Below are 13,407 nucleotides of genomic sequence, written 5' to 3'. Positions count from 1 at the left end.
CCGCAAATTCAATAAGATCGAGTTTACTGTCCGTTTATTGCACCAACAGAAAAGCTCAATAAACAGGTGACTGCTAATTGTTTTTATTGTTTTATGGTCGTGACCTCCAGAAATCCGACCGAACTACGTGGTACGGTCGGAGACAATCGTAGGGTAATCTCCAGTGCTGAGGTCTCCTGCCCCGATTAAACGGCATTTTGTCCCAATTAAGCGAAGTAAACCCTGGCTATTTTCTCGATTGGTTTTCGTTTTTTAAGATTTGCCCCAAATAAACGGCTGCCCCGATTAACCGGTGGCCCAAATAACCGGAATCCACTGTACAACGCGTTATTTGGTTCTCATTACGATATTTTCGCTTTACGATGACAACGGATTAATATCGTAAAGCGGGGTACACTGTTTGTAAAGCTACGCGCGTGGTTTGAAATGCAGTATTTTTGAATGCTTAACATTCATTTTTTGCAATTAATATTTTCGATTTTGTCGATACTTTGGAAAAAGAAAAAAAATCGTTAAGCCGGAAACTCTTAAAGCGAGAACTGCCTGTATTTATCTTGTACTGCTTTAGCTATTTCTTCATTCCATATCTTTACCCTCCTCTTCTTACAGTTTTTCCCGAATTGTCCTAGTGTATCTTTTGCTATCTACGATCTAGTTATACGAAATAATTAATTTGCGATTAAAACAGAATTTTAAATCTGAATGTTACGCACTTTTAACGGAACTATATTATTTGCGGACGTATACTTTCTTCAATAGACTAATGTGCTTAATTTTGCAGCAAGGACAGTTCACAAAACAGTTGTTGCTCTGCCTCCAAACGACGCCACGTCACAGCAGCTTCTCGCCGTGTGATTGGATGGAAAACAACGACCTGGGGAAGAACTCTGTAACTGCGCAGTAGATGAGGCTGCAGCGCGGTTCGCTCGTACTAGCAGTGGTCACTGGAATGCAAGTCGCGGAGAAAGGAAATCTTTCTGAGAGGCGGCCAGGTATGAATTTCTCTTTCTTTTAGTTTATAAATACACGAAAATATGAAGTGCGCATAGTTCGTAACATACCATTGCTATGATCGCGTGATATCTGGTTTTCGTCGCTGAATTCCTCATAGAACTTACTGAGGATGTGGCAGCCATCTTTGCGTCCTGCTGGTGACGTGGCAGAGCTGTCGACCCAGACGTCGGACATTTTTTTCTCCACTTTGTGCCTTCTTTCTTTTACTATCTCGCGCTCTGAGAAAATTCTTTATTCTAGTTATGTTCGTTAACACAATACATTTTCAGCTTTAATTCGAGTTAGTGCTCTCTAAGCGTTGCTGAGGTATTTCTTCAGTTGCCTCAGTCTCGTGATTCGAAGCTCAGCAGCAGCTATTGCTTGGATTGTACTCTGTTGAGCCTTCGTCGTTATTTCTGTTAAGATTTTGTTCCTCTTAAGAATTTATTGTTCTATTTTCCTTAAATTGTGTTACATACCTTTTCCTTGGTGTTCCTCTTCTTCTTTCCCCATCCATCATTCCCTCTAAGATACTTTTGTTTTATCCGTATTCCTGTAATGGCTGTATTTCAATCGCTAAACTAATCGTCGCAAAGGGGAACCGATCGAAGGATGGATGCAACAATTCCATTTCATTAGGTGGTAGCTGGCTCTCATCAACCTGTGCAGTACCACCACTTTGCTTATTGGAGGCTTGAAGTGGTGAAACCACATGTTTAGTCTCTAGAGCCAAGTTTCCGGATCCCGCCCCTATACTTCTCATTCAACCCATGCACAGTACCAAGTACTATAGCTTTTGATACCTTTCATGTTTAGGGTTTTCATAAAAAAATAAAAGAAATGACCATTATTGGCCTCGTGGGCCTCTGTCAATATGGGCACAATGGTCAATCTATTATTACATTGTTTTGTTATGGCGTTTCCGTAGCCAGGTGGGCAGGAGCAGCAGTGCGTGGCACACGCTTCTTGATTACACCGGGGTTCAAGCCCGTGACCACCAAATACGGAGGAAGCGGAAAGGTCAGGGAATAATCCCCGGAGCAATATGGACGTAGTTGCTAATGCAACTGAAAACCAAACAACAAAAAAATGTTTTATTTTAGTAGTTTGTTTATTCATCTCTTTTGGTAATATTTCACGTTTATCAGAACGGCACCCACCAAGTACCACCACTTTTTTTTTTTTTTTTTTTTTTTATGTGAATCCCAAACACGAGAGGTATTAGAACCTATAGTACTTGGTACCGTGCTTGGGTTGGAGGTTGAGAAGACGAAAGAAAATATTTGTTGACATTGGACTTGAACTTCTGTAGATTGTAATTTTCCGGAAATACGTATGAAGGAAGGTTGTTCCAGAAAACGGCAGTTGAATGAATAAATGAGGAAGATGAAAAGTTGGTTCTGTGGGTTTGAAGTTGGACAGTAAATAGATGTTGGCTTATTTTCGGACTGTTTTGAAAGAGAGAGAGAGCGGGGTTTACAGAAACCAATTCAGAAGAAAAGTGCCCATGGAAGTATCTGTAGAAGAGGCATGCAGCAGAAACAGTATGTCTATCAGACAGCGAGTGAAGGGACTCTGTTAAAGAGAGGAGTCATTATTTAACCTAACTGCCCTCTTCTGAATGGAATCAGGAAACCTGAGAGAGGTTTTGGGGGCACCACCCGAGATGTGGGAACAATATTTCATGGCAGGGCGGATTTGCGATTTATACAGAGTGAGCAGCTGTTTGGAAGAAAAGTAACGCCGAGAGCGAAAGAGAAAACCAAATTTTTTAGATGCAGAGGAAGCAATATTTGTAATGTGCTTGTGCCAAGAGAGATTAGAAGTCAGGGTAATCCCCAAAAGAGATATATCATTTTGCCTAGAAATCGGAGTGTCACTAAAGATAAGCATAGGAGCAGAAGAATCCTTTTTGCGAGATATAAGACAACACTGAGTTTTAGAAGGGTTGAAATCAACAAAGTTGTCTATGCCCCACTGGAGAATTACCTGGAGATCCGCAATTAAGGAATTGTTAGCAGATTTTCGAGAAGTTGAAGCTGATTAAGCAGGGCAAGGTTTCTCAAAATGGAAAATGGAATGCAATGTGCTATCATCAGCAAAACTATGGACAGGATTTCCAGTCAATGGAAGAAGGTCATTAATATACAAAAGGAAAAGAGTGGGGGAAAGAAATCTCAAAAGCCTTTGAGATGTCAAGAGCAACTACTTGTGTTTCACCGAACATTTCCATTGAGTTAGTCTATAAATGGGTAACATAAGCCAGAATATCACCAGTGGATCGACACTGACGGAATCCATACTGGCGATCGTTGATCAGACGGAAGGTTTATAGGTAGTTTAAGAGTTGGCGGTTAATTGATTTCTCCATTACTTTAGAAAGAGTAGAAGTAATTGCAATGGGACGATAATTGGATGGGAGGGATTTGTCACCGTTTTTAGGAACTGGCTGGATATGAGCAAACGTGAAGAACAGACAGCAAAAATTTCTATTAAATTTTAATTTTTAGGTTAAAATTTCGCTCTACAGTTTTGTCGTACTAATTGGCATATGTTTTAATTCTGATTTTAATTTTATATTAAAATTCATACGTAATTTCGGTAATATATATAATATTGTATTATTAAAATTAAACCCAATTAAACTTCAAGAATAGACAGCAAAAATGAGTACAAAATTAAATATAAAAAAAAAAAAAGAAAAATAGTAGAGCAAACATCAGTAGCAGAAAATATGCAAAAACAACATATTGTGTGTATTTAAGTATAAAATGCGAGGTAAAGATATAATGACATGTATGCCAGTAGTGTGGCCAACCAGGAGAGTGAAGCTTAAATTAACTAATAGAACAGCAATAAAAGCAAAAATAATGAAGAATAGAGTACGGTTGGAGAAACAATGCTAATTAATTTAGCAAAAAAGGTCCAAATTAAAAGAAATTTAATGGCGCCCATCGGCAAAGCACCGAAATATGTGAAATATGCAATCGTAATCTGCCAATATTAGAGACAAGTAGACAATACTGAAAGTAATATCGAGTTGGATAGAAAAGACTGACAATTAGGCCTCATCTCGTCGGAGAACCACGAGGCCATTAGTCGGGGAAACGGCATTTCGAACGCTAAACAAATAAATGCCACAACAAAATCGTTTCAACAAGCTGCTGAAGCGATAGATTTGCATAGCGGTGGGCCTTATGCAGAGTAAAAATAATGGGGCAGAAAAGGGTTAAAGTTTACAAACGGGTACGGAAACCTAACTTGAATGTTCTCTGGGCGTGGCCTGACCTGACGCCGTGTTTGACAGACGTTGCTTCTCCGAAGAGGTCACGTGATTTTTATGACGACACTTCCGATCATGTGACCTATTACATTTTGGTCGTGCGGCATCCGTCCGGAGACAACTGTCGAGACTGCGCATTGCCCTAGTAAGCTGGTCACATGACATCAACGGCGTTATGCCCGCGCTTTTCGTCGAACTCACCAACCGGCCGTTTCACAGAATGTACGTCAATGGCGCTATTCCACGGATGTCGGCAACAGCAGTCTGAGAAAATGCGGGCACCCACTTGTACACGTGCGAAGTAGCGCTAAAATCGATGCATTTTTACCACCGGCTCGTGCCTGCCACACACGTCCACAGAACTGGCCAAAGTTTCGAAAGCTAGTCACGTGGTGTCAACGTCATACACATTCACTGGTCATGTGACATGCCGTTGCTTACTCCGATCTCGGCGACAAGCAGCGAGAATGTGTACCCACTTGTACACCTTCGTAGAATGGCACGCAAGTGCTGTACAGTGAAGGCCGTCTTTCCCCTGACTGCCAGCCCGGATGGCACGCATTCGGTGGCACTAAAAGGAAAACTCATCAAAAATTATTTGTTATTAATTTTTTTGGGTTTCATCGTGTTACTTACGTTTAAAAGATATCAAGAGAAATGTTTTCTCTTTAATACAGAAGTGTTGTTATTATTTTTTTTTTCTCAGTTGTTAAAAAAGTTTTCCTCGAAATTCGTGGACAAAACCCTTTCTCTGTTCTACAGAGAAAGGGTTTATCTTCTTCATCTACAATCTTCATCTACAATCTTCTTCATCTACAAATATTTCCAGAATCGGATCTTCCTGTTTGGCTGAATACTCTGGATGCGTCGATGTGTCCTGAATAATCTTTTTTGAAGATGAATTAGGATTATTTGAAGTAGTAGCAATCACTGGTGGACGAAGAGATTTTGCTGGAATCTTAAGAGGTGTATTACTTGCTTGGTCTGAGTGCTTCAGGGTATTGGACTCTTGCTGAGAGAGGACAGCTCGAGCCAATTTGGAGCTTGATATGTTATGTGGAACATTAACATCAGTTTGCGTGGCTGTTGTCTGATATTTTTTTTTGCGATACTGGCATGGGTACGGTTAGGTATACTGGGTGCAATTAATTTTCTTGCTTCCTGATAACTTTGTTTTCAACTTTATATTTCACAATATTTTTCTCCGTTTTCCATCTCTCACGTGTCTTAGAGTAGGCAGGATGGTTGCCTTTGCTGTTGGGACAGATCATTCCTTTCACCGAACAATCACTTTGAATGGGATCGGAGGATCCACAGTTGGGAAAAACTGGGTTGCCTCTACAAGTCGTTTGAGAGTGGCCATACTTTTGGCATTTATGACATCTCAACGGATTGGGTATGAGAGGACGAGTGCGGCAAAGAAGATATCCTGCTTTTATTGATGATTGCAAATTTAGACTGTTAAAGGTGAGAATGGTATTTCTGGTAGGTATGAGTATATTGTCTCTTTTGACCATAATTCTTTTTACAGCGATTACATTTTTTAATGAAGCTCTTCTTTAATTTCTTCCTCCGTCACATTCGTCAGGTCCAAACTAGATATTACACCCTTTGATGTATTTAGGGTTGCATGTGGAATTACGTTAACTGGAATACCAACAACATTTGTAATTTTTAGTTGTTTTTCAGAATACCTGTAGTTTAGAGTTTCAACAAGTAAGTCCCCTGATTGCGGTCTCTTAACTGTCTTGGGAGACCCTGCAATACTTTCCAGATGTTTTTGGATTAGGAAAGGGGATAACGTACTGAGAGGCTGTTCTGATAGTGAGTGCATTATTAAAAATGCTGGTAAGTCTGTCACAGAGCGATTGGTTTTCAACCTCTTTACTTGTGACGAATCATGTTCATGTTTGGTTTCTGGCCGACAGTTTGTCGACTCTATAGATGGAAATATATTTTGTTCCATGTTGGCTCCTCTTAGCCCCTGGCAGATAAACTTTTCTGGCAAGGTTACCGGCCCAGCCACGGGGAGGCAGGAGCAGTGCCAGGTGTGACAAACCGAAATTAGTAGGAGTTAGTCTATTAAATATGAAAAACAGAAAGGTTATTTTCCTTTCTTGCTCTCGATCAGTACTTTTGAAAAAAGAGCTGCTATTAAATAAAAGGATTTATTAAGGAGAAGAACGTAAAAGAGAACTAGAATTCACCTTTTGAGAATCGCAGTGAAATCGCTCAGTCACAATCGCTTGGCACCCAAGGCCTCCTTGCTTGTCTTTCAATGGATACAATAGCAAGACTGGTGAGTCTCTCTTGAACCGTTGTCGACGTTACATATGTTTCAATTAAATAATTTGTATAATTTATAATTCAAATATTTATAATTCAATTAATGAAGCTTTAATAAACTTTAATCGGGAAAAGCTTCTTTCTCCAGACGCTACAGTCACTGGAATCGTTAAAAATATTCTTAGCGATATCAATAGATCCGAAAATCGAGTGGCTCTGTCATTAGTTGAGAGAAACTGTAAAATGTTTAAATAATTTTCGGACAACGATTCTGGAAGAAATGGTTTCAGTCCTTGCATATGACCATCAATATCTGCCACCTTCACAGATTTGGCCAATTCGTTGCTTTCAATGATGTTAGCATCTGAAAGTGCCGATTTCTAAATCTGCATCGTGTTTTTTTAACTCGTCCTTTGGAATTCTTAGAAATTTACCCAAGAAACCAAAAAGATTGGTATGTCTTATTAACTTCTAGAAACATGATTCTAGAGACTGCAAATCCTTGTCTACGATTTCATTAAAGCAGTTTACCTTGTAAGCTTCCTTCGGATTTGTTATACATTCATCAGCAGGCTGGCAATTGAAGTGCCTCTTAATTTTTTGTAATCTTCTTGTGGGAAATTCTGGAGATACTTCCAACCGGGTGGAAAAGGCCCGGGTTCGAATCCTGCGGACGACGCGAAGAACCTAAATGGGCTTTTTTTCACTCCGTGGCTGAGTTAGTCGGTCTCAGGCGTAGATAGCAAGGTTTTTCCCCCCAGTAACGGATTTTTTCGTCCAGCGAAACAGGCAAATTGACGCAATTTAGTGACAAATACGGGTTTATGTAATCAATTACGGGTAATAATAATGATATTTTTTTTGTGGCACCAACTAAGATTTGTTTAAAGCCAGTCTCTCAATACTTTCACATCCAGTGCAGGAGGTTTTTAAATGAAGAAGAAGAAAGAGCTGTAGCAAGATCTGTAGAATCGCTTTGCAGTTCTTTACTTACGTGAAACAAATAAAATCATGTCAAAATACTAAAGAAGCAAGAAACTTGTATTCCTTGACCTGGTTAGTGATTTATCTTCACATCTTGCTTGGGCTTCTTCTGATGCTCTTTCCAAAAGTGCATCATCGAAATCGCCAACTTGATAACTTCCACTGCATTCGATGCTCCCACCTTGTTTCACAGAGAGGCTTTACAGAAAGATCCTTCACATATTTTTGGAAAATGACAATTTCTTTGTTGATACTGAAAAGAGCACGTACAGACGTTGAAGTGTTCCAAAAAAAGGCCATTGCTTCAGGACAGGTTTCGGCCTGTCCTGAAGCAATGACCTTTACACTAGAACTAGATTGTAACTGTGACAAGCACATGTAAAAAATGTCCTTGAATTTTCTTGTAAAAGTCCTGCCTGAATCTCTACCTGACCTAACCTGAAACTTTTCCCTTCATATTAGCTCCATTGTCATAACCCTGACCTGGGATATTAGTTATGTCTATTGCAAATATTTCGAAATCCTGTTTCAGCACATTGTACAAATTTTATAGGATCCAGCCATCGCAGTGTACTCTTACGGGCGGAATCATAAAGAGGAGCACCATAATCCAATCGGGATCTGATCAATGCTCTATATAAGAGCAACAAAGATGTACGATCTGCTCCCCAAGACAAGGCAGATAAAGCTCTTAGTATGTTCAGCTTTTTGAGGCAGGATACACACACAAATTTAACGTGCTCAAGGAAATTTAGTTTCCTGTCAAGGATTAATCCCAAGAATCTGATGTTGTTAATCACTGGAACAGTAAAGTTTTGCATCTGAAGTTCGGGATCTGTATGCATTTTCCATTGATTACAAAAGTGGATTGCAACAGTTTTCTGCTGTGATAGATGATAGCCATTTAACTCTGCCCACCTTTGGACTTTATTTAAAGATATCTGCAGCTGCCGTTCAATGGATCTCATATTCAGAGAATGGCAAGAAATAGAGAGATCATCAGCGGAAAGGTAGGTCTCAAGAGTACTTGGAAGATCTTTTGTGATGGAATCGATTCTTAGGGTAAAAAGGGTTGCACTCCTTATTCCTGTAAATATGTCATAGAAAGCGAGTTGCGGTATCGAACTTGGAACGAACGAGTCCTGAGAAAATTCCTGATAAATATAGGAAGGTTGCCTCGTAGACCTAGAGCATGGAGGTCACTGAGAATGCCACGACGCCAGGTAGTATCAAATGCCTTTTCTATGTCTATGGAAACCATAACAAGATGTTCATTTTTCACAAAGGCATTACGAATTGCAAACTCAGCTTTGATCATGAGATCTAAGGAGGACCTGTTCTTTCGAAAGCCATGCTGATTATTGCTAATTATGATGTTGGCAGTTTAGAGACAGCACCCTCTATGTATAGGTTTTTAAGCTTGTCCTGTCCTATAGTGGTTTAATTTTTTAATGAGATATGTTGTTTTCTTCTTAGTGTTTAATGGACTGTATCACTGTAACCCAAAAATTCTTATTCTTGCAGAGTCTCTAGCTGAACTATTCTCAATATACTTTTACTTTAACCAACTAAGTCCAGAAAAAACGAATGGCTAACTTGATCTGCCCTAGTGGTTAGTTTAATTTATGAATTAATGAAACACAACTTACTTAGAGAGAACTTTGAAAAAATAAGTTCAATTAAAATGTAATTGGTTCATATCTATGAATGTGATATTGGCAGTTAAGAGGTGACTTTTGGTGACACCACTCTCTATGTATAGTTTTTTAAGCTTGTCCTGCCAACTGCTGAATACAAAAGAGACTAGTATTATACAAGACATTGCTACAGCCCAAAAAATTCTTATTCTTTCCTAAAATAAACCAAATTAGCCAAATTAATTAACTTATGGCTATCGTTAGCAATAAAGTCACAGAGAATACAAATTTTATTTTTGATGCTAGTTGCTAGCTTGATCTGCCCTAGTGGTTAGTTCCGAACTAGGGAAAACAGAATTTAATTCCTACAATAAAACTATCAAAAATTTTCTTATTCTAACAAAAACGAATAGTAGCTATGTAAACGTTAAATGTTAATTTGAACAGTGAAATTAAGTAAAACTAAATGTGTTCCAAATGCTGTCAAATGTAAGCAAAACAGATGTTAGTAACCAGTTTTCTATGAATTTGTCCTGCCCTGCTCGCAAAAGATAAAAGTCCATTCCAAAAGTACACTGTCTAGTAGTGTTGAGAAGTAATACAGATGTTATTTAGTTTATATTTTTGACACTAGTGACTAGCTTGATCTGTTCTATTGGTTGAGCTATGTTACAAATTTTCAATGAAACTTTTTTCAAATTTAATATTTCTATTTGTTTCCAATTCAATAGTGCACATAAATATGTGTTCATTTTGATGTGATTTATTTATTGAAATGATATTCATGTTTACATGTGAGGTATATTTTCAATTTTAATTTTAATTTTTGACATGTATAGAATGAGATTGTATGGAAAATAAATGTTCGAGTTTTTGGGTGAAACAAAGGATGACATGACATTTTGTCAAAGATTGTTATGTAGCATTTTGGTAGGACCAAGTCATTTTGTCAAAGGTTCTTATGACACAAATTAAAAACATGTTCGAGTTGAAACAACCACATATGACATCTTGGTATGTTTCAAATAATTTTATTATTTATTTTCATTATTTGGTTATTATGACATTTTATTAAGACATGGTTGTTAACATGTGTTCAACATTGTGTGGATGTGGGATTTACTGACATTCTATCAATAATTTCCTGTTTCTTTTTTAGTTCTTAAGAAGTCAAATAAATCCAATCCAACAATGTCATCAAAACTGAATGCAACTGAAGTTGATGAAATTGCAGTAGCTGAGTGAAAAATATTGGGTATTGTTCAAGAACTTGAACCTGCTGATAATAACAGCATAACAAAAGCTGAAAAAGACGAAGAATTAGAAAAAATGGTGACCAAACTAATTGAGGAAAAGGAAAAAGATGAAGAATTAGAAAAAATGATCAACCAAATGAATGGATAATTCTCTATATGATTGTGGGAGAATTTTCTTCTTTAATATAGGACGACCTCAGAATGATTTTGTGGTTATGCATTTTTTTGACCGTATGACTCGAATCATCGGGTACATTCCGGAAGCCTACTTAACCAACAGGACTAAATTTCATCTTTTCATATGCAACTGAAATTAATCAAGTAAGTCGAAAATTTTAGTTAATGTACCGTTGTCGTTTACAATATTTATTATCGCACATCAGTTTCTTAACGTCGCGAACTTTTTTCTTTCAGAAAACCTGATAAAGGAAGAATCGAAGTAGGAAGTAAACAATTCGAACCGAACTGAATCCAGAAATTTGAATGAGGTAGTATTACTAACAACAGAGGCGGATCTAACGGCGGGCGCACCGGGCGTGCGCCCCGGGCCCCGACTTCTGAAGGGCCCACGCAAAACCCCAACAAATTAGTTAAACATATTAGTTCAACTAATAGTTGAACTAATATGTTCAACTATTAGTTCAAAACTCTGATTATTATTACGCTATTATTAATTATATTATACATATATTATATTCAAATTTTATTGGAAATAAAACATTAATAGTACATAATATTTTTTATTTATTTAAAAAAAATGGTTAACATGTATTTTTATTTTCCCTGTCTCTCTTTTTTTTAAGGGGCCCAATATTTTCTTCTGCGCCTGGGGCCTCAATCAACCTTAATCCGCTCCTGACTAACAATGTCACAAGTGAACTTTTTAATCATAGATAAGATTCAAATCGTTAATTTTACATTCTTTATTTTCCAGATATTAATATTTGAGTTCCTTCTTTCGACTCTCAACCTAACCTAAACCAAACCCAACCTAATCTACAAGAAATCGCTACAATCCAAAATTTTTTTTATTTTTCTAGCTAAACTATTCTCAATATATTTTTACTTTAACCAACTGTGATGTTGGCAGTTAGAGGCGACTTTTCTTGATACCACCCTCTAGGTACGTGGCAGTAAGAAAAAATGACTTTTGTCTAACTATTACCAAAAGTCACCTCTTATTGTCACCTATTTCTACAATAAAACTATCAAATTTTCTTTTCTAATAACTTATAACTGTCATTGGCAATAAAGTACAGATGTTATTTTTCTTTCCCACATACATAGAGGGTGACATCACCAAAAGTCTCCTCTTATTGCCACCATCACATTCATAGATATGAACCATTTTGAATAGTGAACTTGTTTTTTCAGAGTTCTCTAAGTAAGTCGTCTCATTAATAAATTATACTAACCACTAGCATCCTCCCCTTCAGCAGAAAATGGTAGTTTTTTAAGATTGTCCTGCCCTATAGTGGTTAGTTTAGTTTATTAGGGGGCCTGACGTAGCCCAGTGGTCAGGAGCGAGGGTGCATAGCACGCGTTCCTTGAGTGGACCAGGGTTCAAGCCCGTGACTACTAAATACGATAAATATTTGTATTAACGATTTATTGTAAACTCTACTGACTTGGTTGTCGTGCCGGAGTATAAACAGAAAATTTATTTTTTATTTTAATGAGCTTAATGGACTATGCTATTTAGTTTACCTAAGACTGCTGAATACGAAAGAGACTTGTATTAAATAAGACATCGTTGCAGCCCAAAAATTCTTTCTTTCCTAAAATAAGCCAAATTACTAATTTATGACTGTCATTGGTAAAAAAGAATACAAATGTTATTTAGTTTATATTTTTGATGCTAGTGGCTAGCTTGAACTGCCCTAGTGGTTAGTTTAATTTATTAATGAAACACAACTTAGAGAACTCGGAAAAAATAAGTAATTGATTCATATTAAAATAATATGTGGAGTGGGGGGGAATTAAATTTCAATATATTAATAAGAAATATTAAAAGAATATTAAATTGTGAAAAAAGGTTTCATTGGAAATACCGATAACTTTCCGCACGCTTAGGTTTCATCTTTTTAGTTTATGTGTGATGTTAAGTGTCAAAGAGATATATAAAAATTTCTACTTACTTTGAACTATTGGTTTACACCAAAATTAGACACAGGCTTGCACCTTGCTTTGGTTTCTAATTTACAAATTACAAAAATTTTATGTACAAACCTTTCTTAAAAAACAATCTGAAATGTTGAAACACAAGTAATATAGTATGATAATTAAATATTCAGTACCTTGAATTTCTTTCCTCATCAAAATGAATGAAACCTTCCCAATTTCCATGATTATTTATCCAAATTAAAAGATTGGATGTTACATAGGATACAGTTACACGTGCAATTTCATTAATAATGTTTTTTTTATCTTTAAAACGGACTGCCAGTTCACTTACGAAAATAAAAAAAAAGCTCAATATTCGTTCCCAGTTAATATTTTCGTCAAAAAGTGCATTTGCCAGCTCCACAATGGCTATATTTATCGTAGTAAAAGAAAGAATAGGGCAAATGTCATCACAAAAATCGATCAAATGTTCTTCGTAGAGTTCTTTGAATTCATCTCTTAAAGATTTCAAAATGTTTATAACTGTATTGTTGATGGGTTTTAATGGTTTTGTATATTGCCATTCAATACCATTTTTATTGAATTCATATGATATAAAATCATTTACAACAAATGCAACTTCAGGATCTTCCATTGATGCAACTTCGGGATCTTCCATTGATGCAACTTTAGGATCTTCCATTGAACTTGTTAGAAATAGAGGAATGTAGACTGCAGTTTCAGAAAATGCAGATCCAGTTATTCTATGATCTTCTCTCCGACCTGACCTATAATATTGTTTAATTTAATGTCCATACATTTGTATAAGAACATTGAAAATATAAATTAAAACTGTTGAATACTA

At 36.9% G+C, this 13,407-nt stretch overlaps 1 long non-coding RNA gene across 1 annotated transcript; it reads left to right on the top strand.

Annotated features, from left to right (window-relative positions):
- The first annotated feature begins 825 nt into the window (after nt 1–825).
- Nucleotides 826–11,016, top strand: LOC150081185 (uncharacterized). The gene is made up of 3 exons (XR_016547277.1): nt 826–992; nt 10,343–10,760; nt 10,854–11,016. It is a non-coding gene; the product is annotated as an uncharacterized LOC150081185 (long non-coding RNA).
- Nucleotides 11,017–13,407: the final 2,391 nt, after the last annotated feature.

The sequence above is a fragment of the Mastigoproctus giganteus genome, chromosome 8, assembly GCF_048544385.1.
Source record: "Mastigoproctus giganteus isolate SK-2022 chromosome 8, ASM4854438v1, whole genome shotgun sequence".
Taxonomy (NCBI): domain Eukaryota; kingdom Metazoa; phylum Arthropoda; class Arachnida; order Uropygi; family Thelyphonidae; genus Mastigoproctus; species Mastigoproctus giganteus.
Note: the sequence above shows the minus strand (reverse complement) of the source record. Positions and strands in the feature narration are given on the sequence as shown.